The 26,778-nt window shown below is 41.3% G+C and overlaps 1 protein-coding gene across 1 annotated transcript in view; it reads left to right on the forward strand.

Annotated features, from left to right (window-relative positions):
- snd1 (staphylococcal nuclease and tudor domain containing 1) overlaps positions 1 to 26,778 on the forward strand; it is a 179,365-nt gene that overhangs the window by 82,929 nt on the left and 69,658 nt on the right. The gene's annotated exons all lie outside the window — the stretch shown is intronic.

Raw genomic sequence — 26,778 nt, forward strand, 5'->3', positions numbered from 1 at the left:
TACCTCTTCAAAAAACAGTTTGCTAATGCTGTCCTTCGCTCTCTTCTTTCATGCACACAGCCTCTTGTTCTGTGGCTTAGGGGAATAGACAAGCAATAGGCAGAGATGGACAGTGACATCCCCACAGCAACCAGATTTTAACCCTCTGCTCCCCAGCAATAATCCAGCCTTTCCAAAGAGTCTAGTCTGTGGTGGCAAAGGCAGGCAGATGGGGGTCTCTCGCTCTCGCTCTCTCTCTCTCTCTCTCTCGCGCGCTTCCTCTCGCTCGCTCTCTCACCCTTCTCTACTCTGTCTTTTCTTTATCTTTGATTTTCTTTGACTTTACCGCCCCTTGCTTTCTCACTCTTTTTGTTTTGTCCTTTAGTGGAAAATAGAAGAACATGAATGGACTGCTGACGCATCCAGCTCAGAGCAGTGCTTTGGTTTGATGCAGTGTGTTTTGTGCCTTAACTCCCCCCCACCCACTCCACCCTCACCATACTCGCTGTCTTTCCTTCTCACTGCTCACTCTTCGTCCGCCACTATGTCACTCTACTTCATCTCTGGCTGGCTATCTTTTTATTCAATCTCCCAGGTGCCAGGACATTAAGTGCTATTTAAGCCATATCCATATCTATTCAGTGCAATGGTACTACAAGTTTAAATTGTAAGAATTTGATTAGGTTACTTTATTAATAATTTTTTTTTAGATAGATACTTTCTTGATCTAACGCTGATGGGAAGCAGGTGCAGTACATGATATATAAAATCAAACTTTCTGCTCTGTGTCTACACCTTTTACCTTTTTATCCACTCTCCACACCCCTTTCATCATGTATGCCTTTGCAGGTAGTTAGAGCAATCTAAACAGGCAGGCCTTAACCCTCAATTTGAGCACAAACTGTCGCTCCAGGAAGCACACAGCCATAAAGGTCACGTTGAGGAAGGCGAACAGGAGAAAACAAGACATGCTTTACCTTCCTGCCGCAGGACGAGGCAAAACTAACACACCCTACTGTCCCATCACCCCGCTATCTCCAATGATTTGTACAAGCCTCATGTCCATTAAACTAGGAAGCAGTGTGGGTAATTGATGGTTGGTAAAGCTAGCTCTGACAGTGCTGCTGTGTGTGTTGTGTGTCTGAGCTAGAGAGTAAGCGTGTGAAATAGAGAGAGAGAGAGAAAGCGTGAGGGAGGAGAGAAAGCACGGCAGCTAGAAAAGGTCACACTGCCTGTAGCGCATTACGTTATTCCCACCGGCACAGGAATATAGAGCCAACTCCTATATTGCGCACACACACACACACACCCACACACACACACACACACACACACACACACACACCTCTTTCTCCTTGACTTCACTGCAGTTGAATATGAATGGGCTTCAATGAAGCACATGGAACAGTGAGGTAGCAGCCACAGGAGTGTAGGGGGGATTTTCCTTTCTTAAGACAGACAGGCTATTTCCTTTCCACAGGGATTCCCTAGCACCATGGCCATGTGGAGGGTGATGTCAGAGCTGTTTGGCACTACTACATTCTCCAAGCAAGTGAAAACATGAGATAATGCAGGCATATTTTCAAACAGCCGTGCAAAAGAAGGTTATCTAACTATAAATCGAGGAATCTCTGTGCGTGCGTGTGTTTGTGTCTTCCGCATGCGCAGTAGCCTACAGCATCAGGGAGTTGCAAAATCCCTAGAAGGCTCATTGACTGCAGTTCATCGGCTACCGGGGTCGTGCCAAAAAGTGTTAATCTGCCCAAAACTGATGTTTACCATATGAATGAATCATACGCAAACACATGGTAGATGGACACCCAGGCTCTTGGGCTCTCCAGCACGTTGCTTTGTTGCCCGGCGGTTGCACACATTTCTCCAGTCGTTTTGCGCAGGCGGGCTCCCCTGCTTTCTCCGCCTCGGCCACATCGCCTAATACTAGGGGTGAAACATCACAAAACTCACGGTTTGGATCGGGTCACGGTTTTGAGTCACGGAATGGATACATTTTTGGATAATCACAAAAAAGGGGGACAATATATATTTTTTAAATACTTTCCATTTATTACTTAAAGAACTGTCATTAAACACAGCGTGTTCAAGCCGGGGAGCGGAGTTCACTTTCCCGGGAAAAACAGACTTTCATCCTGGAAATGTTGGTTCTTAACTTGTTAAGTTGTTTTGGTGCCTAAACTTAACTGTAAGGTCCGCCGATCCAACGGCAGTAAGGCCCACTCAAAGCACCCTATTATAGGGTAACTCAAGTACCAACTGCCGCTGAAACAACAGAGCTCTGTAGCCGGCGTCGTGTCTATCCGAGTTCTTCCGCTCCTCCAGTAGCCATGACCGTGTATCGACTGATTATAACATGCTCCGTTCACGTGAACATCCAACTGATTTTAACATACCCCGTTCACGTGAACAGAAAATTGCGTTGCCTTTATCTTTTCACGGCAACCCTCCATAGAAATTGATCAGCCTATTTTAAGTAACAGCGACAGTAACAATTTACTTCACACTATTATTATGGATAAACTTAATCCGCGGTTCACCTGCATTTCCGAATTTTGAGTGTTGATCCGTACGGCCACTGATCAACTATGGTCCAATACCCACCACCCAATACTAGCCCGATGTGTGACTGCTACACGAAAAAAAGGGGACACGCTGGATCTCTAGATGAGCCGCATCCGAGCCGCGGCTGATTGAGGCTGCGACACGTGTTACAGGTTGGGGCTCCCCAGCCTGTTGTTTTGTTGCCGGCGGTCGTGTACATTTCTCCTGCCGTTCTGCATGTTGCTTAGCCGGGCTCCCTATTTTCTCTGCCTGGGCCACATTGCCTACTACTACCTGGATGTGTGACTGCTACACACAAAAAACTTCAAGGTGGAGGTTTTCATCATATTTTAATTGTGATATTTTATGAGTAGAATCTGAATTTGCAACGTTCTCTGTCAGGTAAATGTAGTATTACAATGTTTTCCTCTGAAGTGCAAGTACACAGTAAGTCAGTAGTATACAGTTAAGTTGCATATTAAGTGCTTCTGGAGAAAGCTACAAGCAGCAAAACGGTCAGTCACCTGCATATGTGGCTGACCTACTGCAACTCTATTTATCAGCACTCCCACTAAGGTCCAATCTGTCCAATCTCCTGACTGTTCCTCGCACCCAGCTTAGGACCTGTGGGGACCGTTTTTTTTGAGTCCGTAGCACCGAGACCCTGGAACGGTCTGCCTCGTTCAATACGGTCTGTTGTCTCTGTGGACTCTCTGTGGAAAAATCAGTTAAGACCTACTTTTTCTAAACAGGCCTTTGGATGACCTCTCCCACTTTATTTTTACGTACCTTGTGATTTTAATTGTACTTTGTTTTAATATGTATCATATTGTATGTTATTATTGTATTGGTTTTATGTAAAGCACTTTGTGATAATTTTTTTTATAAGATATACATTAAGTAGACATAGGAAAAATATACAAAAAGTATTATAAGAAATAGAAAAAGTAGAATAAGAGTAATACTAATAGTAATATGTACACTTTAAACACCCTTATTATAAACAGACGGGTAAAAAATAAATATATGTATATGCACAGTAGGAGGTGACACAGAGTAATATCTGTGAAAAGCGCTATATAAATACATTTATCCTTACTTACTTACTTACAATGCAGGAGGCCTACAATCAGCCCATTCCAAACAGGCATATTTTAAAAGGGCACTGCACTAGTAATACAAATACAGGGCGTGCAGTAAATGTGCTGCTCAAAACAACATGAGCATTTCATTGATTGGTTGTCAGTTAAGCCAACTGCAAATGAAGGCTTGTGGTTCTCTGTGTGATTATTGATGACAAAAAATCAGATGTAGTACAGTGTGCATACTGGCACTGTTATCTTTGTTTGTGTGTCAGATGGTGCACTGTTCTGTAGGTGTTGTGTGCCACCATTTTGATGTGCAAGTGACCCAGATTGAGTTCAGGTTGTGTTTTACCCACCCAGCACAGTACATCCCAGACTACTATCTAACCATAATTATCCATTGACCCATAGCATGACCAACGCTGCCAGGACAGCTCTCTCATATTGGCCCTCACCCTGTCTATTTCTCTCTTTCCTGTCTTTTCTATTCTTTCTCTATTTTTCTCTGTCAGTGGACATTTTGCTTTCTCACTGCTGATGGAGCGTGGGTCATGGCCTGCCAAACTCTGCAATGCTCCACTGACCAAAAGTGGTCAACCCCTTGCTTTATAGTTTGATCCTGGCCCTGAATGGCCAACATTGCATGATGGTCAGCCAAACTCTGTGATTACGGCAAGGTTTTATCAAGGTCCTGTGTGTGTGTGTGTGTGTGTGTGTGTGTGTGTGTGTGTGTGTTCCCAGCTCACATGGCATTCCTGAAACTGGCAAAGAGGTGAACCAGAATAGCCTTTGGAAAGCTAGCTAGTGGCCTTTTTAAGGGTTGTACCTGGATTCCAAATTGAATCTGATTCGGTGTTCAGGCCAATGCTAAATTTGTAAACCTGGCTAAACGTTTTAATTAGGAGTATTTTTCGACGTTTGCCATCATATCTGTACGCTATCTTGACAAGACTGTTGTCAGATCTTACCTCCAGGACTTGCTGACCGATGATGGCCTGGTCAGCTGTCAGATATGTGGGACCTTCACGCTTTTACCCCAGCGCCATGCCCCTGCTGTGCGACCCCTGTCCTCCCTGCTTTACCCAAGGCTCTATGGAGCCACCCCCTGCACCAGGTCAGGAGGGCACTGGGTGTAGTTTGGGGGTACTGCAAGACCTACTTTGGTGCGGCTTGTCCTCCAGTCAGCCAGCATGTTCGAGGGATATATGCAAACATTACAGAACCCATCCCCTGGGGTGAGTGCTAGTAAATCTGGGCTGCGGACACTCATGTAGGTCAGCAGCCTGTGTCTGTTTGCATGTATGTACGTGTCAGTAGTCCATTTGGGTGAATGGCCTGCAGTATGGTAAAGCAGCAATGACAATCAGAGTTTAGGAGTACACAGTCAAATGATAGATCTAATGATAATGGCTTTGCCTCTGTCATTGCCAGGATCAAGGATTTACAGTATAGTCCCTTGGAGTAGGGCTGCACAATTATGGCCAAAATGATAATCACGATTATTTTGATCAATATTGAGATCACGATTAATTATCATGATTATTTGTTGATTTTAACCAAAACTAATTTTATTGTCACATAGGCTAATTATAACTGCTTTCACATCCATATTGTGCTACATTCCTGCTAATAGGCTACATCCATATTGTGCATCCATATTGTGCTACATTCCTCCTTTGTTGAAGGATACTATGAAGGAGCCATTTCAGCTGTTGTGTGATCGCTTTCCACACATGCGCGTTTGCCGTGAAAAGTTACAGGCAACACAGTTTTCTGTTCACGTTGACGGCGCACATGGTGCCCGGTATCTACTGGATGAAATAGCAACGCGGATTTCGGTGCTGCCTCAATACGGTGCCACTTAAATGTCTGCGTTGGGCTATGATGCTCCGAAACCCACGTTGGAGACAACATAAACATCGCTGCATGTCACGCTACTAAACCCTAATAACACATTACACAGCAGGTAACGTGAGCCTGCCATTAGCTACAGTAGTAACTGGATTAAACCCGGCTAAAATGCGGACAGCTAAACGGTGTAGTGTGACTGTATTTCACTGTAGCGGATTCCAACTGCGGGACGTACAACAGTCTGCCGCTAAAGCTATGAGCTAAAAGACTCAAACTAGCACTGGTCACTGCTGTTGGCTGAAAAAACAACACAGATGGGACAAAATGTTGTGTTTACTGGTAAACCTCGTGACAGGCTGCTATCTATTGTGGAATTTTCCTCACGTTACTCTGACGATTGGCTCATGGAGCGCTAGATTGACTGCAAAAAAAAGCGTTCCATGAATGGAATGACGCATTTTAATATTGCTCGATCACGCAAATTTGATAGTGGAAGCTGTGATCGTGATTAAAATTTGATTGATTGTGCAGCCCTTCCTTGGAGAGTCCACATGATTTTTTGTTTGCATGTGTGTGAGACCGAGATATGTTTTCAAGGAAACAGGGCACACTATTTTTGGGCTTGTCTTGTGCTTTAGGTGTGTCTGTGTGTCTGTGCCCACCCTGGCACAATGTTATCTTAAACCAATTTTTCCAGGTCACCGTTTTTAAACATCAACACACACAGAAACCCCAAAGTCTATGATGCTGACCTTGAGGTAAAGGGCCCGCTATTAGACACTTCCTTTCCCATTTTCATTTCAATTTCCAGGAATTAATTCTGCAAGAGATTACCTGTAAAACACACACACACACACACACACACACACACACACACACACACACACTGCTATCAGTGTCCCAGTAAAGGCTTAAACTGCTTGGTAGGGATTTTTTTTTTCTTTTTTTATCATTTTTCTCATCACACACATTGGCACACATACACACAGAGATGCACATACCAATCATATGCCAGCGTATTTAGATAAGTAAGATTATAATAGGCAATAGGGTATATTAGTGTCTGCCGTATTCCCAGGTTGGATGAGTTGTTTCATCCAGATACCTGCTCAGTCCTGCTAGTCTGCTCTCACTGACCTTGTTTGGCCTTCGCTCAATGCAGCATACAAATATTGATAACATTTTCAGCATTATCCTACATTGAACATCCTATGACTTTTTCTTTTAATGCATTTAGGTAGTGCTTTATTTAGAAAGCAGGTTAGGTTACTCAATAAAACAAACATGGTTGACCACTTGGCTTTTAATCTAGACTTTCTGGTAATGAATTGCTCTGTCAATAATCATCAAGTTCCCATTCTCATTATATGTTTGTTATGTGTAGTTGTCTTTTAGATTTTTTTCTTTTTTTAAACTCTTCCTATTCTCAACTTGTTTCTTAGCCCCTTCGTTCTTTCTTTACCTGCCGTTCTCCTCTTTTTGCACTTTTGTTACACTGCCTTTGTTCTTGCTCTGTTTCTTTTTTTTCCTCTCTAATATTTTTCCTCCTGTGGGGCATCCCTCTTTATTAGTGGGAATGCTGATTCAGCAGCATTCAAACTATTGTTATTCTGTTTGGCCATTTTTATTATTCCGTACGTTTTTTGGCTCTCCGTAACTTCTGCATACGTTCAGCTATTAGAACCATTCAACTTTTAAAATGTTCAGCTCTTTCAGCTAATGATGGGACTTCTTCAACTTTTTTCCTACCATTTATACTTTTTTAAATATTAAGCTTTTTAACACTTTTTTTTTTAACATTGAAGTCAATGAGAGCGTGCTTCAAATCCTCTTCTGCTTCAAAATGTATCTCCTCCTACATTCTTTCACCTACAGACGTGATTCAAACTTTAAACTGTTCACAAAATATTCGGTATTCGGGGTGTGCTCAGTGTTTTGATATCTTTTACAGTTTTTGTGAAAAATCTGTTAAAGTTTAGTGTTCGTTTCAGGAAATTGTATTTATTAAACAGAGTGTGTATTGCGTGAGCTAGAGTGGATGATGTCCTCACCAGAGCACAGAGCATTACAAAATTATCTTTGTCCCTTCTTTATAAATTGCTCTCACACTCACAATTTTTACTTGTCATATACTGATACCCCTTATCGTTTTAGCAGTCTGAGCCTTTATTTGAGAACTTGCTCGGTGTGTCTTTGAATAGCTACAGTGTGGCACAGGTGACAGTTTCAGCAGGTGACACGGTCGTTAACTGATTAAAGATGAAAGATCTCATCACAGAGATCAAAGGGTGTTTTTACTGGTCATACATTACCATGACAACACTTTCACAAACGGTTGAATTGAATACTACTGGCAGTAATATGAACATTAGTCTATATCTTTTGCGTTCCACTTCTGTCTGTCTCTCTGTCTGTCTCTGTCTCGGTCCGTCTGTCTCTGTTTGCCTGTCTGTTTCTCTGTCTCTGTTGGTCTGTCTGTCTCTGTCTGTTTCTCCCTGTCTCGGTCTGTCTCTGTCTGTTTGTTTGTTTGTTTCTGTCTGTCTCTCTGTCTTGTTTGTTTCTCTCGGTCTGTTTCTGTTTCTCTCTGTCTGTCTCTCTGTTTGTCTCTGTCTGTCTGTCTCTCTGTCTCCGTTTCTCCTTGTCTCTGTCTGTCAGTCTGTCCGTTTCTGTTTCTTCCTGTCTGTCTGTTTCTGTCTGTCTGTGTTTGTCTGCCTGTCTCTGTCTGTCTGTTTCTCTCTGTCACTGTCTGTCTTTCTGTTTCTCCCTGTCTCTGTCTCTCTACCTCTCTCTCTCCCCCCCCCCCCCTCCCTCCCCTCCCTCCCTACCTCCCTCCTTCTAGTGTCATTTGTGATTTCATCCATGTATATGTTCTGCTTCTTTTCAGGCAATATATTCACCTCTCAGCTCTTTAGGGTAATGCTTTTTTGTTCTATGCAATGGATATGTCTGATAATAATACAAATTATTTATACTCTTAGCCTTTTTAGTTAATTTATTTGAACTTCCACTTTTGACAGTATTACAGTTTAGCTTCCAGCTTTTCTAGAAATGTATTTCAGCTCTTAGCTTAATAAGGTAATGCAGTTCATCTTCCAACTGACAATTTTACATTTCAACTTCCAAGTTTTTCAGCAGTGCAATCCATTTGAGATTTTTCAAACAATTTATTTCATATTTCCGCATTTTCATCTGTTTCTCATAGCATTTGTAAGTCTTCCAGACTTAATCATAATTTCAGTTAAAAAATAAATTCTTTTATATATTAGTGGTGTTATTCAACTTTTTAATGAAATTCATGTTAATTGAAACCATTCATACTTTGTCAGCTATTCTCACTACTTCAACTTCTTCTTACTGATTTAAGCTATTCATCCAGTTTAGCTTTAGCAATTCAGCTATTCAGCATTCCCACGCATTTTCTGCAGGAAATGCATTTTCTAGTTTCCATTATTTTCCTTTCTCTTCCTCAGATCTCCCCTCTGTCTTCTTGCTCTCACTCCCCTTCTCTAAATTGCTACTTTTTACAGTGTTCATCTGCTCTACTATTTGCAGGCCAGTCGTAAGTTAATTTTATTTGCTCATTCAGCATATGTTTTTGTGTGTGCCGCGGTGTGTGCCCTGGCAACTGAAGGCACACAGTAAAAGATGAGTGTTTTCACTCCTTCTTTTCTTTCATCCTTTGTTATTCAGTGTTTGAGCTTTGCTAGCAGCAATTGTCTCCAGACTAATAGGCTTCATTATGTTGAGCTGTGTTCGTATTGGCTGCCAGAGCAGGGATTAGCCCTAGCACCATGTTAGCTGGAATCAGAAGAAAGATACAAATAGGTTAGCACTGTTAACCCAATCAGCATGAGCCAAGATAGATAGGAGGAGATCATTCATGCATATTTGGAAATGGGAGTATTTTTGCTTTGGCCTTGCTTTCACCAATTACTGCCACATTTATTTTTAAGAATGGAATTTTATATGAAAAATACTGTGTGTCATTGTGCCGAGCGTGCCATATAATGCCCTTTTATATTTTCTCACCATATGCTAATGCTCCCCATGTCTTGCCCTGGCCTTGTTATTGGTCAGCTGGCCTCATTAGGATTCGTGGAGTATCCCTGTATGTGCGTTCATCACAATGTTGCCTTGCCAACTGCCAGGCCATAGGAAATGGATGGCTCTTTCTCTGAGCAATGTGAAGGTAAAAACATAGTAATTCACCGCTGAGAGAGCAGCTAAATCTTTTAGACTTTTAGCTCCTTCAGAGCAACGATGCCATCTTCATTCACTTCCACCCCTCCCTCTCCTTCTTGTACTTTTATGTGTTATTGGCTTGGTCAAAACAAAATTCCTACATGTTCTTATGTTGGGCTTTTGCAGTACTTCTTCTTGTCTCAGTCCACTTAATTGTTTTTCTAGGATAAAATGGGAGTGAAAACCGGGATTTATTGTGCATACTAATACATGCTTTGTCTTGTCTTGGTTTAATACTGCTACTATTGTGTAGCCTTTAAACAATGACAATTGTAAAAAGTGTGCTGCCTGAGGTAAATGAATTAAACATGTAGCACTACAAAAAGCTTAGTTTGCTTGTAAAATGACATTTCTACCTATACATTGACATAGAATACTTACTTGTAGGCCATCTCCAGGGTAGTGAATTGACTTAACCTACTCCCAGATTTTTTGTTATACTCAGTGGCCACTAGGGGTGGAACGGTACGCTGAAGTCATGGTTCGGTTCAGACATCACGGTTTGGTACAATGGAGGGAAAAGCATAAAAAAAATGCAGAAAGCAATTTTTTTTTTTTATTGTGCATGTCTCAGGCTGTACCACCTAGTGTCATCCAGTCTCTCCCCTGAGCTAGCTGCAACAGCCTGAAGCATATAAAGTAAGATGTAAACAGTAAACAATAAGTAGGCTAACCTGCATCATCTCCAGACTCCATCTGGAACTTGTAAACAAAATAAGACAATCAGCTAGTAGTGTGATATGGGAGACAAGCACTGCTCTCATATGTGAATGCACAGAGCAGTGGTGTTAAAAGAGCAGCTTCGGTTACACAGAGCAGTTGGCGAATTGTAGTGTTAGCTTCACACGCTAACAGCGGAGCTAGCAGCAAACAGCGAAGCTAACGGCGGAGCTAACAGCGGAGCAAACAGCGAAGCAAATTGGCCTGAAAGCCATTTGTGGTCGAGGCAAGAAGGGATACAGCAACAGTACATCTGTGTTTGGTTGTATAAGGAAGGGTACTAGTTTGCTTTGTGTGGACTCACTGGACCAACTCGACATGTAGGCGGAGCTTGGGCGCTTCAGAGCTAAGGTGGGGCTACAGATTAGGTGTCCCTAAGAAACACGTATGTAACAGTAGTTCCACATTACATTAATTCATTTGCACGCAAGTTTTATTTATTTTTATACCGTGTATTCTCCGTGTAAATTCATGTACCAAACCGAGACGCTTTCGGTTCAATACAAATACATGTACCGTTCCACCCCTAGTGGCCACCTGTCTTTCCTCTTCCACTATGATGCCCTGACCTTGAAATATCCTCCTCTCCCTAAAATCACAGCGACAATTACCTTCTTAACAGTGTTATTTCTATGAAGCTGTTAATCCTAGAATCTCCATCAAGCTTCATGTAGGGGAGGATTAGCCATACTGAGGCCTGTTACTGCACAGACCCAGGGATGGAACAAAAGAATGAAACAGCTTTTCATCTTTTCAAATCCACCTGTCCACGCCCAGATTACCGTAGCACTGTCGAGCAGATAGAGATTCTATGTATGCATGCCAATAATCTTTTCCACTTCCATGTTTGTGGGTTTGTAAACCTATTCGGCTATATCTTGCTGTGTATTTTGCCTTGTGACAGATATCTTTGTACGGACACCACACGGTATTGCGACCTGCTTGACAATGACGTTCCAATGTTAAAAAGCAGACAGGAGGTAGGGAGTGAACAGAGCATTTTTCTAATATGCTTCCAATTTGGATTTAATTACTGATAGTTGCCCCCTTTACCATATCTATCTTCAGATGAACTATCTGCTCCCCAATGCCAGTATAAACATACACTAACATTGTATTTGTATATGCTGCAGAGAAAGGGTGAGGGTTTGTTTGAGTGATACAGGAGATTTTTCTAATTTTTCTAATGCGACTAATCACGTCCCAGCCATAGACTGTAAAAATATTGGTTACAATGGCTCTACGCTAAGCCGATTTTCAACCCTTTTGAAGCGCTTCATCCAGCAGAGATTTACCAGCAAGTAAACGAGGACCTCCGGGTACTGTAGCCATCCATCTGCATGTACGGCAGTACAGAAAATCTTCAAACATTCCCTTAAAGTGATGGTTCGGAGTAATTTCACCCTAGGGTCCTTTGCACCATGACCTCGAGCCAAACAACCCCCCAGAAGCTTTTTTCACCTGGATCAAACATTGGGTGAGTTAGCGTTATCAGCTGGTTAGCTTAGTGCAGGCGCTAACGGATCCAGGTTTGTATCTCGTAAATTACCCCACTAATAATGCCCGAAATGATACCAAACTTCTACAGTAGTACAAATAGGTTATGTACTCATAAAACTATGGATTGGAAAGTTTGTAAGTACACTAGGAGTTTATTTAAATAACACTTGCCTGCTGGCTTCTGCTCTCTGCTGCTACTGCTACCGGGCAGTAAGAGTGCTTAGGGACGTCTACAAATTACACCGAAAAGAGATACAACAAAAATATTTATTAATTTAGTGATTAAATAAGGTCGTGTCTCCAAACTTGCCTCAATTATAACTTGTCTCCTGCTAGTTGTACTACAACACTTACTTTTAAAAAATAAGTTAAATTAATAAATATTTTTGTTGTATCTCTTTTCGGTGTCAACGTTATAACAAGGGAAAAAAACTTATGGGGGGTTGTTTGGCTCGAGGTCATGGTGCAAAGGACCCTAGGGTGAAATTACTCCAAACCATCACTTTAAGTTACCAGGTAACAACAGCGATGGCTGGCTAGCTTGGTTGGCATAATGCTGAACAAATGTTAATTAACTTTGATGATGTGAAAAAGGGTCAAAGTTTAAGAAGAAACATGGACAACACCTAAAAACAAGTTCACTGCTATTTTAATGTACACAGTGGCATGGTTAGCATGGCCAAGCCTCTGTCATGATTGACAGGTCGGCCTGTAGCCACGCCCCTACAGCATCCCTTGCTTTATCGTCAGTTTTAAAATAAATAAATGCTGTATTGAAGAAGACTTGAAACTAGCAGTCAAGGCCATAAACTCAGTATGAAAATGTTTATTGAGGTAATAAATCAAGTGAGAAGTAAGGTCATTTTCCCATAGACTTCTATAGAAACTCACTTTTTTTTTGCAACCAGTTGAGTTGCCACCTGCTGAAAATTAGATAGAATGCAGGTTTAAGGCACTTCCGCATTGGCTTCACTTTTCAGAACCGGAAGCTCCGTCCATTGTTTTTACAGTCTATGCTCCCACCCAGTTATTTTTCCTGTGTAATATCCCCATACTGGGGATCTGAGAAGCCAAGCTAAGTGTGTCTAATCTATGAGCGCAGCCAGCACAGCGTCAAATGTTTGGTGCCGATGTACCTGCAGCCTGCAACAATACAACACTTCAGCAGTTGTCCACCCAAGCAGGTAGGAGACAATGCAGGAGAGGAGGGCTGACACCCTAGTGGACGTTGACATCCCCCACCAACTCCAAGCCCTGTAACCTTGCTTAAATGTGTTTCCTGTAGCAGTGCAATCACGGATATCGTAGGCTGTGGCTGGGGGCCAGCAGGGTCCTGTCTTTGAAAGGAAGGGAGGGGGGGGGAAGCAGCACGCAGCACTTTCTTAATTGAAGTCAATAACACAGCAGTCCATTCTGTCAGAGCCAGTCCTCCCACACAGTCCGCCTACAGTCACTAAAGAGAGCTGAGGGTAGGTTGTCGATTGAGTTGTCCAAAGTACCACTACGTATGGCAACATGGTGATGGGTGGGTGAATGCACATGAGGGGAAATAGTGGCGTCAGTGAAGACAGGCGTGACACCAGTGCTGTACACCTCATAAACTTGGTCTTGTAAAAAAAGGAAAAAAAAGTGGGCAGTAATTGTTGTTGTCTTTGCCACGTGTATGCCTGGTTGACAACTATACAACCATAATTGAATATTTAGTAGAAGTAATCAGAAATAAAAACGAAATGCCCTGAGCCTGCTACATGGAATTGCTTTTATTTGACATCTAGCTGTTGTATGAAATCTTGCTAATGCAGGCATATCTGAGACACACATGCACACACAGTCTTATTTTGCCCTTAATTCCTTTTTGCATGTTAGCACTTCTACATAACTGGGGATTAAAACTGGTATGGTTGGCCTGCCCTGAGAAGGGGTGGTAAAGGAAATCAGTGACTGTTAGAAGGTAGACATCTGGCTGACATGAGTTTGCCTATGTGTTGATGCATGTGCGGTAAGCTTACATACATACATACTTAGATGCTTGAATCTGATGACGACTATGTAATGGTTACTGGCACATCCGCACAGTATGGAACAGGCATTATTTGTTTGGGAGCAAGCACTTTTTGCTTACTTTTGCTGAGCCGAACGCAAAAAAAGTCAATCGGCTGCAGTTTTGATACTCTGTTCCCAGTAGTGTTCTGACAGGCTTGTGTGTGGAGAAAAGAACTGCACACACAGTCACATATGTTCAAACTCAGATACAGTATATGTCTGTGGTTTTATAATGCAGTGAAATGTTTACAGTTTACATGATATCAAGGGAATGGGCTAAATGAAGCATGAAGCTATTCTTCATCCACAGGGCTGTTTAACCTTTTAAACATACACATAGAGAAATCCCATTGCATTTCCACAACACATTAAAAGCTGTCATTTTTACATATAGTAGCTACAATAAGTGCATCCCATATGTTTAATCTGCATAATCTCTCTTGTGCTTTTGTTTTTTTTGTTTAGTTGTAGATATTTTATTGGCCCATGCTGCACACAGGCCTCTGCCTACTAATCCTCCTACTGGTGCTCCCTCTCTATTCTCTCTGTCAGTTATTTCACTGATGGCATCAGTCTAGGTCATTTGCACTGTAGTTGAGTGGACAGTGGTAATTTCCCCAGGCAGACATTGATTTCACTTTAAATTTTCCAGCCACTCATACTTTGACATCCTGCTGAAAATTATCATTTTGACTTGAAACCTATCGCTGTATTTCAGAGCTCATTTTGCAATTTTTCATTTCATGTGATCGGACAATAAACACATGATAGAGCCAATTGAGGGATAGGGTTGGGAGGTGATTTTTGCAGCAAGTAACATGTCTAAGTTTGTGCTTCTGTAACACCTCTTCGTAATGGTTACGATGTATTGGAGCCTCCTGTAATATCTGAACATCTGAATTGTTATAATGAAAGACATTATTCCTGTTTTGCCACCAAGCTGCCTATGCTTTCACATGAATGGATTCCATGCCATTGCTATGATAAGATACAGGTATTTAATGTTTTGCTCCACTTTATATTCCCCCTCCTAAAGTGTGACTCCGATGTGCTGAAAGTTCATTCAGTTTTTTTTTGTTTTTTTTCTCTTCTAGTTAAGCAAACTGCTAGCAAAGCTTTGAGTGCCTGCGTGTGCATTTTAATATGCATGTCTTGTCTGGACTTAACCTTCTAGACACTCTTGTTCAAGGGCTGCCATTTGTTTTTTCTTGTTGTCCATCACCGTTCTGTCATCCATTTGGTGGTAGCTCAGCTGTGCACAGCAATAAATTACTGAAAAAGGATGAAACCACTGAGACACATTGGTTTGAATTTTCTTTTGAGGAAACAATTGAGCTCTCCACTTATTCATTTAGCAGAAATACCATGAGACAACAGCCTTTAGGCATAGGGTTTTACTTCCTAAAAGGTGCCTCGTGGGGTAAAGCAGTAAGTTTGGGCAGCATTTGTTGCAGCAGCAGTGTTGAGCTGGCCACAAGATGGTTGTAGCTTGTAACTTCATGATAGTAGTGGGGTGTCTGCTTTTGCCTGTGGCCACATTGTTGAAATTGAATTTGAAGAGTGTGTATGTGCTTTGCTGCCTGTTTTGAGGTGAGCGTTATCCATCCTATTTGGAAGCACAATTGTCATATCACACACCTGGTGGTGTTAAAAGCACTCCTGTAGGAAATGATGCCTTCTAAGCCAAATATATCAAGTAAACAGTCACATGCTGTTTATATTCCGCTGTGACTACGTTTTTACACACACACACACACACACACACGCGTGTGCTGGCTTTGTCTTTGCAATATCCTGTAATCTCTATACATTATCTTGTCGGGTCATACTCAAATGGCACTCAGTTGTTGCTTAGATGCTGTGATAGACAAGAACACCTGTTACAATAGTGACCGTACTTGCCAAAGATGGTGACTGCATTAGCCTTGGAAAGTTTTTACCTGAATTATAAACAACAAAAGCTTATGAATGCATTAATCAAACTGTGATGAACCTAAACCGGCAGTAACTAGTGACCTCTAGAATGTCTCAACCTTCCTGCGTATTGTACTGAATTGTATTATGATGTATTGAGCTGTGAATGAGCCATGTTCTTTTGCTCACATGCTTCACAATCCAGCGCTGGGTGTACTCGAGTAAAAGGAACGGTTAAGATTGTGCTGCAACTCTGACAAAAGCCTAGCCCTGAAGATGCTTTTAAAGGACAAAACGCAATACTGACATTTTTTTTGTTGACTGAATTATGACCGACTCATCACCCTCCTTATTTTAAGAGAACTCAGCTGTGAATTTTTTTTTTTAATGTAATATATGTAATTTAAATGCCTTTACTTGAAGTGTTTTGAATCATGTTAACATGTGTGTTGTCTTCATTTCATTTTCTGTGCTGGAGTTTTGTAATGCATTTAAATTGAAAATCTAATTGAATTCTTAAGTACAATACTATATATTGCTAATGTGTTGAATTTAAATTATACCTTGATGTGAATTTTAGGTCAAACAGCCCAGTTTGATGAATGAATAGCTATATTAAACTTCACTTTTTTGCTTCTTTTATTGCTTGTCCTGCATCTTCCATCTCTATCCCTGTGCCGATTCTCTAGTCAGAGCATGTCCTCTCTGAGGTAGTGCTGATTAACAGCATCTGCGTTGCGGGAGTCTTGTGGGGCAGAAAGAGGAGGAGGAATGGGGAAGACATTTTTTTTTTGTCTTCAACACTCTTTCATTACTTGTGGCCTCTTCTAAGTTTTCTCTCTCTTCCTCCGCCTATTCCTCACTTTTCTACTTTCACTTCTCTCTCTCTCTCTCTCTCTCTCTCTCTCTCTCTCTCTCTCTCTCTCTCTCATTCCACACATTTTAGCCCCATTTCTCTCCCTTGTCTCCTCATTATGGAGGTGTTTAGAAGCCCAGTCTTGTTTTTAACACAGATTTTTGGAAGTAGAAAAGGAGTGATTGGATCAAAGTGAGAAAAGTGATAACAAACTGAAGGTGTCACATTTGAAACTGTGCTGTGAGTTGGAGGCTCACTTCAAATATTAACAACAAAGGATAGAAGAAAACCTGCCTTTTCATGGACAGTTATTTTAATAAGTCAAACGCAACACATGGGATCTGTTTATATTTGTATAGGATGTACAGGAGTTCAGTAATGTAGCATGTTTTCCTAAATATGGGCATGATAACCAAATACAGGTTGCAAGGTGGCTGTAATCCCTTTTATTTGATGCCATATTATTTAGCCACATTTACAATTACCATGGGCAGGTACGTATGTAGTCACGACTGGTCAAAATGCATTGCAGTTGAAAAATTGATGGCAAATCATATTTGGCAGTGAATCATCTTTTGCAGTCCAGCAACAGACTAAGTGATTCCTAAGTAGGCATTACTTGATTCAATCAGTCCTCCCCTTCTCTTATCTTTTTCACACACACAACCACACACCACCCATCTCAATCCACTGTCTCATATGCTGATTGTCAGTTGCTATTTATGGCATTGAACTTGCAGAGAGGTGGAATTGGATTGCCGAAATTGGAAGATGATTATAGATGATTCGTCTCAAGGTTTTTATCTTGTATGCCGCTGACTCGGGTCAGATCATCATTTCCTATTATATGATGACTACCTGTTGGCATGAAAGATTTGTTTTGGCTGGGTATAATATGCTGTCTAAGTGTACCTCATAGTTGCCACCCAAGTGACAACATCATTTTCCTCTTAAAACCAGGATGTATGTTCTTCTAGACTCCTGGACAGCACTGCTTCTCTTTTTGACATGCACACAGAAATTGACAAAAAGCCATGTTGAAAAATGGCTCTTTTCCACCCCTTTGTTCACTCCCTCATTCTCTCAATCTGTCAGCATAGGCAGGGTCTGGGAGGACAGAAATGGCTTTTTGAGTGACACAGGCTGGCTATGCCATTTGCCGTGTCAACTGGTGGAAGAGGATAGAAAAGGAGGTGGAGACAAATGATGATGGCCTGCCCAATTCTCCCCCCTTCCCCCCCCTTTTAGGTATTATTGTTGTCAATTCCTCCCATGGGAATATTCTGCTTTTAAATAGAAGAATTGTTTTAGAGTAGCCCAGTTTCTGATGTCAGTCCTCCACTCCATTCTCTCCAGCTGGGTTTCATCCAACTCTTTAAGGGTTCTTGAATGCCCTCATCAGCTACAGCTTTTAGTGCACTGAAATGTTCAGTAAGGAATCGTGTAACCCCACTGTTTTTCCTACATAGGGCTATCTATGGTGCCCCACTGTAGTTTGGTCATTGCAGCCACAGAATCATGAATATTTAAAATTCCATTATGAAATCTTAAATTGATTAATAAAGCTGTGGCAAGTGGAGCATGAGTGAAGAAAAAGCTGCTCAAGTTAAAGTATATTACTGGAGTATATCTATAGACAAAGCAGAAAGGTAGGACTCCTGCCTTCCCTTTTTTAGAAGTATCATTTTGTATAAGTTTGGATGCATGGCCACCATTGTGTTTCACTCTTAAATCATCCCCTCCATCAACACAAATAGGCATTCTGGAAGATTGTTTAAAAAGCCTTAGCATAGCAAATTGCAGCAGACGACACATGAGAATGTTTGCACTGTACTGAAAATACAGTACCCTATAGCTATTAGCTAGATGGCTAATTGATCTTTGCTGTTAAGGCTTCCAATTATGACTGATATATATCTGTGTATGTGTGTTTTTACTTACTTATTATAAAAAATAATAAAGTTAAATGAAATAAATATAATACATTATATTAATACATTTGATGATAAGATGGTAGCCCTGTTTTTACAATTAACTTGCGTTCTCCTTGTTACAGGAGAATATCTGCTCCTAAACGGAGGCAGCGCTCAAAATTGGTAGTAAAACATGTCATTGTTATTTCCTGTTTGTTGCTGCTGTACTGCTCAGTGATTGCAAAAATAATGGCCAGGCTTTATTGGTTACATATGTACTCTAAGGCATATGTGTAAATGGATCTGTGGGAAAGCAATGCTGTCATTTTGAGAGGTAATGCCCACTCCAATCATTTTTACCACCCCTAAATGTGCTCAATGTAGCTTGACTGCTCCCACCAAGCATTCACTGCTTCAGGCAGAGATTTCAAGATTTGGACACTTACCTCATATGCTTTCCAATACCCTAGGGCCTCGAGAACCTGGGTTCCTCAACCCAGAACACAATGAACCTCTGGGAACTAAGTGAAAAAATGCTTAAAAATCAAATTACCGTGTCCATTCCAACGTGTCCAGACCTGGAATTAATTTTGAGATCCTCCCCCTTTTGTTTCCATTTATATTGGTAGTAGCTAGGTTGTGTGGACAAAAAATTAAAACCGTTCCAAAGTAATTACTTTCATAGAGCAATGTGACATTTGTTTTTAACAGCCGTTCAATACCTTACAGCCCAGTTCAATTTCTGTTTTCCCACCTGCACCCTCACACTGCCCAGTTAAGGGGAATTATATGATATTAGTAATATTACAAATGTAGCTCAATATTCATCGACCGGCATGCCATGTCGCCCCTCTCTTACAAATGAGATGGATTGTAGTTATTGCTGTTATTGATTTTAATAACCAGGCTGTTAAGGCCCAATGCAGTCTTGCTCAGCTACCTCTTGTGCTGCGTGAGGGCTTTGGTGTTTTTTCATCTGGGTAACAAAGGATCTATAAACTAATTTAACTACAGGTTTAGCATGATTAGGTTTGCTGACTCTTCTTTTGACTTAAAACCTTCCCAGATACAGTAGGTGTTATGAAATGTACTTGTATACCTTCTCCCATCAAACCTCCTTAACCATGGATACACGTATAAATAGCGTTAAGATCATGAAGGTCAGTGAGCATCACAAAGGCCTGCAGGTTCCGGCCAGAGTCAATTTCCTTTTTATACAGTTCAGTATGACCTTGTTCATGTGCACTTTTTAATGGGCCACAACTGTGTCAGATCAATGCTGAAAACACATTCCAGGCGTTAGGGTTGGTCCGACAGATGATGTCATCGTCCATCGGCGATGGCCAACAGCCATCGTGATGTCACGACAGACATTTTGATGTCTCCCCCTGTCCACACCAACACCGGGACGCAGGTTTGCGGTGATGCTAATGGCATTCATTGCATGCTTACAAAATAATAATAATTTGGAATTAGAATTTGATTTAAAGAACAAATCCTGTATAATCTGAATTTGGACTACAGACCATGTACTCAGATATTGTATGCATTGCAATTAGAATCTAATAGATGTGGCTAGGGCTGCGCAACTTCTCCAGCTATCTTAAAACACTTCAAATGGCTTTCTATGTTATGAAAGCTAAATGGCATGGCAGTAGCTAAGAGGAACTTTTTAATGTTTCTGCAACTGTTTAATTTTTCATCAGATGACCATAAATGACCTGTAACAGCAAATGAGACTAACACTGAAAAGAACGCTATTTTTATATAGTTTATATTAATACCTTGGCCCCGGTCCAATTTTTCCCCGCAAAGTCACAAAATGATTTACGGCAGACAGACCAGCTCTACAGTAACTCATTCTGATGGGTCACAGATTTTGGTCCAATCCCAGAAAAGCCTGCGTTAGCGTATTCAGCCAGGTGAAAGGTAGCAGGAGATTTCTTTATATAGGCCTAATTGTATTTTAATTTTATTTTAGAAGTTATCTGTTGTAGTTGTGGCTAATACTGGGACAGGGCCATCACAGAAAAAAAGGAAATTAAACGAAGAACAACCAAAAGCTAAAAGAGAGAGTGACAGACGATGGACGAAAACACGAGTCAACTTCGGTCAGGCTTTCAGCAGATGAAGACAATTACGGGATTGTAAATGATTCAAAACCGACCTTGAATTGGCCCTCTTCCTCTATTTTTTTTATAACTTTACAATGCGAGATGTGGTTGTAATGGCAGTAGTAGCCTACATGAAATTATGCCCCCCTTCCATTTAGCGCCCAGTTTTTATTTATTTTCAGTCCGTGCTTGTGTTAGCCTACTATTTTCTTTTTGTGCCCCTGTACTTGTGTAAATCGTCCTTGGGTTAATGAAAGTTGCTACATAAACGACTTGCATCGGCTCCGCGACTTGCGCTGGGGGGCTTGGACTCGTTCATAACTGCTTGCAGTTCTAGTTATTATTACGTTGGTTGCTAACACAAACTCATGCTAATGCAGTGGCTCGTGACAGCTAGAAAATATCTTTACGACAGCAGGTGAGGTAAAAACACTACCACTTTTGTCCAAAGGGGCTGCTAGAGTCAACACAAAACAACAATTAAAGTTCCTCGTAGCTGCTTTATACGGAAAAGTTGTCTTGTTTTAAATCAGCAACAGAATCACCATTGCAAACGTCAATGCATTTGGTGGCGACAGTAACAGTTTCTTTTGTGTCAGTTTGAGATGGCCTGATGTGCCATGTGTCCACATCTTAACTCTTACTCAGGAGGACCACAGGGAAGAACAACAGCTAATTTCTTATATCAGTTTCTGCCGTATTTTCTCAACAATTCCCCTGTGACGCATGGAAGGAACATAGTTTGATCTCTGCTTGAAAGGCAAGTGATGCCAGGATATAATAATGGATGCAAAAAGACAAGTGGGTAACAAAGCCAGATCATGTTGTCTTCCACCTGCATTAACTGGAATCATCTGACTTATACAGCCTGCTTCTCCATCTCTCTCCCTTTACCTCCTCCACCAAATTCCCTTTATTCACCTGTTTTGTCAGAACGGTATGCAGGGCAAACATCAATTATCTATAAAAACTCATTATTGGCCATCAGGCGGGTTTAATGGTGGGTATCATGCTTGTTTGCCTGACCGTTAATGGCCCCGGTCATTAGAAAAGCCGCTTGGCTTTCCCCCACCCTGCCACCAACAGACAGCAGCCTGCCACTGACAGTGATGCATGGGACCCTCTGTGTCACATTGATCGCCATGGGAGAGTTTATACACACATAGGCACCCTCACAAACACATTCCTGTCCACCAACCTTGGTCAACAACTCTTAAATTCCTGAAAAACACACGTTAAGTGTTTTAATCCTACAGGATATTGTTCAACTATTGTAACAGCCAAGTTAGCCACGTTTAACTGCTTGTGGTCAAATTTAAAAAAATTAACTGCTTGTCCCTCATTTTCAGGATGTTGAGAATCACTTGGAAATAATGCTGCGTGGTTTTTCCAGCATATTATAACCTCTCCTTCCCAGGCTTAACTCGATCAACATCTGACAAACCGCTGCCAGTCCTGAGTCTGTGGTCCGGTAGTTAATGAAGCAACCTAGTTTGGAATTGGTGCCAGAGGTTTGGCCCTTGGCCTAGACCTTGTTGTACTGCTAGCTTGCCAAAGCAGGGGACGGTCAATAACCCGCACACACAGGCATCCTACTGGCTTAGGATAGCCAACGGGGAAGCTTCACCTCATCCAACCGTTTTCCATTCTAAATGTCCCACTGGCTTGGTGTTGCTGATATTGTATTCTATATCCTCCAAGATATTAAAATATGTTTTGTGTGGACATTGTGATAAAAGGAAATCCCATTGCTATCCAAAAATTAAAATGCAAGCAGACTATTCTCTTCCATTTTTATCTGCTTGAGAGAATGTGTTTTGCCTCTGACTTGACTTGTCACCCACTATTCTCTTTTGAGATCACCCATTGTCTTTCAGTTGTACGTGCTACACTAAAAATGTCTCACTTAATTCATATTTTCTCATATGTTAATGTGAATGAAAATAGGTCAATCATTTTAGCTGATGTCAATATAAAAACAGGACCAGTCCCACTGCCCACATTTTACCACTGTTTGATGGTTGATGCCCTTTTTTTAACCCTCTCTTGCACTTATTCCTATTTTTGTAGTGGGGAATACACGATCATCAGTTTCCCGGCTCACCTTTCTTTACCACTGACTGCTGCTGTTCCTTCCTATGTGAAGATTATTTTTAAATTACAAAGCCCATTAACACGTCATCTACATCCCTCGCTGATCTATGCCATTAAGGGATCAATAGCAGTTTGTTTAATACATTCATTTATTCTTCTCTGTCTCTCCCTCTCTCTATTTAAAAAAAAAAAGAAAAGAAAAGGGATCTATATTTATAGATTTCTCCTGGAACAGACTGGCCCTTTTTTCCTCTCATGATTTGACCACAATGACATGGTAACACATTTAGCCATTTCATACCCAGGCATCCCTCGTGTGAGGGAGTGAGATATGTACTAAACAAGTGTAGCACTTCAAAAAAACGGGTCTTGTTAGAGTTAGGTCTCTTTATTAGAAGAATGTCAAAAAGACGAAAAAGTGCTACTATGTTCCATTAACAGCAGTTTATGGACCTTAGTAATGGACATGCACTATTGATAATGGGCTGTGGGGAGATTTTTAGAGGGTGACACACAACCAAATTACAGCACTTTAACGTAAACAGCTTCAGGGTGTTAGGACATTTACTTCATTTTTCTTATCTTTCCATTTTGTGAGAAAATATTACACAACATACACATTAGGATGTCGCCTCCATTTCTTTTTGGTTAGTGCTGTCTACACTGTCATTGCCCTCACAAAACAGTGACAGCGCAAATGAGATGTTATTCCTGGTCTCTGGCGAGAATACAATTACACACCCAGAGAATCTCACGCATACACACACATTATAGGATCACTGTGGAGCCGAGCAGGTTTCCTTTTCACATACCTGTCATTGCTTGAAGCAACTCTGTCACACTAATAGTGTATTTATTACCTAGTCGTAGTTGTTAGTAGTTTATTGTGCTCCCCGCTCATCTGTCGCCATTCAGTTTGAAATTTAGGAACACCTTCACAAGATATTGATTTTTGGTTGAAATCTGATTAAATACAGTTTGTGGATGTACATCTTTCTTGGGGGTACAAATGTATCATTTAAAGGAACTGTGTGTGTCCACGCAGAAAGAAATAATCCATACAAGGCCAGCATGAGGGGCAATATTGAGAGATGATGGACTTTTGTTGGATGGTGCCGTTCATACCCCCAAATGGAGTTTTCACGCAAGACTGGTCTTGCAGCAGTGAGGCTGACCTGTTAGTGATCAGCTTTTTCTACCTAAATCCATGTGCCCATGAAAAGGACAAACTGTCCTTTTCATGCAACATTCATGACTCTGAATTAAGTGTCTAAAGGCATTGATTTTTTTTTTTTTTTTAATGGATAGGGAAGGCAAGGAATATGAATTAAGGTATAGAGAGTATCTGATTGCTCTACTCTCCTCTTTTTCCCTTCCTCCCCACTTTGCACCTTAATCTAGGGCTTAGGATCATTCATTGCTTAGAGGAGGTTTGATCTCTTTGCTCCAGCACACAAAGGAGTGCACACACACATACACTACACACATCCACATACACTCCTTTAATCTTCTTCAAGGTTCAGTTTGATGAATGGCTTATTCTGCTGTATGAGCAAAGGGCTGTAGGTGGGAGTGACTTAAGTCTTTCTCTCTATTTCTTTTTTTTTCTTTCAGACTTTCTTTCTGTCTGTCTATCTGCCTGTCTTGTTTGTTTCCTCTGAGTCATGGTGATGAGGGTGATGAGTAGATAGTATGTGGAGATGGAATTAAAAAACTCTTGCTGGTACTCTCGGTTACAGTAAGTTACTTTGGCCTCCCCTTACCTTGTCTCATCAGCCGAGAGTGCTGAAATATGATACATTTATTATGTATGCACACACACACACATTCATTCATGTGATGAACACTTAATCCCTTAACACTCAAGCAGGCGCAAACACACCCTGCATGAATATTATCCCCTGCATCATTTTTCTTGCTACTTAAAGACTATTGATATTTTCAGTTTGTTTTTATTTTATACACACGGGGACACACAGATTTGAGAGAGCCAAGCTAAGTGGCACAGTACAGTAGCCATAAAAGCAGCTGCCTCCTTGTTGCTTAATGAGAATGAATACAGACATGCCAAAACGTCTCCACCTGCCAGTCTGTTGTGGTGTTCACTGCTTGCATCTGCACATTGCAGAGCCCTCTTTGATAAGCAAGTACAGACGCACACTTTCTCACACTTTTCTCTCACTCACTTACACGCCAACTGTCTGGAGTACACTCTGTTCAAACGCTATGTTTGCTCCCGTCTCTGCCTTTAAACTTTTACGACCAGGTCTGGTAATTTGACTTATGCAAACTTAAATCTCTGCGGTGATAACTGTGCTCTCAGTCATTTGAATATGCTGTAAAACTCAGATTTAGATAGTGGCAGAGTTCCCATCACTGGTGATTTGAAAGCACTGACTGACAGATTCATCTCAATTCATCCACATCCTTCTGAGTGAACTCCAGGCTCGTTTTCAAGACTGGTATCTCCTTCACTAAGTCGTCCACTCTTTGAGTGGTGGTGGTCATTATCATTTGTGTAAACTAGTGCTGTCAGTTAAACGCATTATTAACGGCGTTATTGCAAATCCATTTTAACGGCGTCAATTATTTTAGCGCAAGATTAACGTTCTTTTTGGCCTAGCAAAATTTATAGTTTTTTTCACATGCTGTTGCAACAACTAGTAACGTTAGGAAAACTACAACACCACACCGGATCTAGCTAGACCGGAAACAAAACAACAGGCACGCCGCACACACTTGTTTGGGCTTGCGAGCCGGCAAAAGAGTAGTAGGCTAACGTTACGTTTTGAGTGGATGGCGAGCGCGAGACGCCGAAATGGATGCCAATAAGATTCTGAATGGAAAGTTTACTCTTAAAAAGTTGCCAAATGGTTCCATTGACAAGACCAAAGTGATCTGTGTGTTTTGTCGTTGTGAACTGAGCTATCATCGCAGCACGTCCAGTCTGAAAGACCACTTGATGGCCAAGCACACAGCTGATGTGAATTTTCCGCCCCCTCGTCAAAGCCAGGCGACAAAAGCACAAAACAAGCCGATCCTCTTTTCCATGTTGATAAGCATTCAAATGAGAAAAAATACTGGGACAAAAAGAAGAAATTTAGAATAGATAAAAATGTGCGATTAATTGCTAGTTAACTATGACATTAATGCCATTAATCGCGATTAAATGTTTTAATCGTTTGACAGCACTAGTGTAAAGTTTATTTTTTGCGTTATGTATATAGCCTGCTCCTTTCCCAATGAGAGAATGCGTAGCATATAATGTATGCATGAAGCAATACTTGAATCAAGCTTTTAACCTGTGTGCCATGTTAGACCTCATGGGGTATTAAATGGCTTGGACACCCATCGGACACACCCTGCTCTCTGTAACCTTTTGGTTATTTATCCATTAGCTTTTATCCCTGCAGGTATTCAACATTTGTTTTGTTTGGATGTGGTGATAAAAGAAAATCCCATTGCTTGCCAATTTTGAAATTGCCAGCCCACCGTGTTCTTTAATTTTCTTTTAGTGCAGGGTTTGGCTCTGACATGACATGTCACCTACCGCAGTCTTTTTTGGGTTTTTTTTTGTTCACTTTGAACCAGCTAAGTGAATTAAATCTGCTGCAGTTATAAAACATGCCCTCGGGCCAGGTTTCACTTCAATGGTACCAAATGGCTTTGTCTTCTGTACTTGTGAATGACTGCACATGTGTATGTGCTTGCACGCACACGTGCATGACTTTGTGTGTATGCGTAGTTTGCCTTTTTCTCTTTTCCGTCCGCTGTGTCGACACAATCCCCGCATTTATGAGATTACCAGAGCCCATTTGTGTTCCGGCGGGAGCCATTTTGGCTCGGAGGAAGCCTCCGCTGGGAACCATCTGGGCTCTACTCAAAGCAGTTTCCACTCCGCCTCCCCTGTC

This window comes from Sander vitreus, chromosome 23 (assembly GCF_031162955.1).
Source record: "Sander vitreus isolate 19-12246 chromosome 23, sanVit1, whole genome shotgun sequence".
Taxonomy (NCBI): domain Eukaryota; kingdom Metazoa; phylum Chordata; class Actinopteri; order Perciformes; family Percidae; genus Sander; species Sander vitreus.